We start from the raw sequence: 2,183 nt of genomic DNA, 5'->3' as shown, positions 1-2,183 counted from the left end.
AATTCTCTCTCTCTCGAATCAATTTTTCCTTCTTTATTTGTTGATTCCCATGAGAATGTTATTGCTACTTTTTTAAGAAAAATAACATTAATGTTGGGTTCACATTACTTGCAACAAATACCAAGTTACCACCAACTCTTTTTCCCTATTCCCACTCAACTCTCTTTCAACAAAATTTCTTGAAAAAGTGTTTCTCCTTCCTGTGTCCACTCCTTATTCAGCCCTCACTTGATCCTTTCCATATAAGGCTGTGTTGATCCACCTGGTGAGACTTTTTTTCCCCTGTTAAGGTCATCTATGACTTCCATGTTAATAAATCCATTTCTCAGTCTTCCTCTTATTCAACCAATCAGAAGTGCTTACAACTTCTCTCTTAAAGCATTCACTTACTATTAGGTACCTTAGTCACTCTTTCTCATTCCCACTCATCTTCCTGACCTTTAAACACTGGATTAATCCTTGCATTTGGATTTTTCTTCATCTGTACTTGTTTTCCAAAGATTTCATCCAGAACAATGACTTTTATTTGCTGAAAAATGACATGTTTATGTAGCTTGCTTAATATCACCTCTTAACTCCAGGATTATGTATAAAAACAATTAACTGATTTTTCTTCAGATATGTAATAGGTATCTGAGATTTAACATGCTTAAAATCACACTCTTGGCTTCATCACCCTTGAAATTTTGTTCATTCCAATCTTTTGCTTCATAATAAATGTGGGATGTTCCTACCAGTTTCTATTACCCAGTCTTTCTTGACAAATCCCTTTTCTTTTCCACATGGCAATATAGTACCATATCAAATGCTCTCAAATCTTCCTTAGAAATAGATTTTGAATCTTACCACTTCTGACAACATTCATTTTTGACATTTTGGTATAGGCTATCAACATTTTATCATTGTTATATATTGTATCACACTCTTAAAAGGTCTTACTGCTTCCATACTTGAGCACATACATTCATTCCACAGAGCAGCCATACTGGTTCTTTTATATTACAGGCATGATTAAGATATTACTTCTGTGTTCACAGTTCTTTATGGTTTATTCCATAATTTGGAGTAAAATTCAAAAGCAAGTTCCTTACCATGCCCCACAGTCTCTGTGATCTGAGACCCTGGCATCTTTTTGAATTGATGTAGTGTGTAGTGTGTGTGTGTGTGTGTGTGTGTGTGTGTGTGTGTATGTGTGTGTACAAGGTGGTAAAATTGTAAGATTTTATATTAAATGTATATTAGATTATATATAATATGTATTATATACAATAAGATTCAAGAAGTATCAGTCTCTTAATGATGAGAGTATATTATCTCTATAATAAGACAAGGGAGGGAGAGAGAGGGGAAGGAAATGGGGAGAATGTCTTTTGCTCACTATATTCCAGTCACATCTGCCTCCATTGGCCCCCTGTACCTTAGGGCCTATTCTCTCTGTGAGGAATATTTTGCTCCCAAGCATGTCCTTCAAATTTCTGATTGTTATTGCATAAAAGGACTTCGATGATTATCCAATTTAAGTTTGTCACTGCATTTCAGTCACTCTTATTTTTTTTTCCTTAACTTGATTTACTTTTCTTCATAGCACTTACCATCAGTTTCTTATTGGTTTGCTTAGGCGTTTTTCTCTCCCTGGAATGTTTCCATTACTCTAGAAACATACCTATTGCCCAGTAAGTTCTCAACAAAAATAAATATATGAATGAGGGAGGCAGCGAATTATGAAAAATACCTTGACACAAGCTGGAATTAATGATCTAGACCTTTCGAGAAGTGTCAGAGAAGTGTATATGGAGATGGTCAATAAAACTGAACTAACAAAGAAAACAGGAGACAAAGTGAGACAGCAAAGAGGGGCCCAAATACAAAAACTTAGAGAACTGAGACTTTCTAATTTTACAGAAGAACACAAATATATCAAGACAAAATTAAATTAATAAAACACTATTCTTGGAACTCTAGTAAACTCAGCTGCTTCAGAGTTTACTGAAATTGTGGACTGAAAGGTCATCAAAGTTAACCCTCAATAAATCACTGATTGTTCCAGAATAATGCCTTTAGACAGAATGGCAAGTAGGCAGAAGGTAAATGAGGTGGAGAATATAGAATCCTTTTGAGAAGTGTTTCTTCTCAAGTAATTGAAGGACGAGAGAGGGTAGAGGATAGCTGTACATGTTGTTAAC

Source organism: Ictidomys tridecemlineatus, chromosome 1 (genome assembly GCF_052094955.1).
Source record: "Ictidomys tridecemlineatus isolate mIctTri1 chromosome 1, mIctTri1.hap1, whole genome shotgun sequence".
Classification (NCBI taxonomy): domain Eukaryota; kingdom Metazoa; phylum Chordata; class Mammalia; order Rodentia; family Sciuridae; genus Ictidomys; species Ictidomys tridecemlineatus.
Note: the sequence above shows the minus strand (reverse complement) of the source record.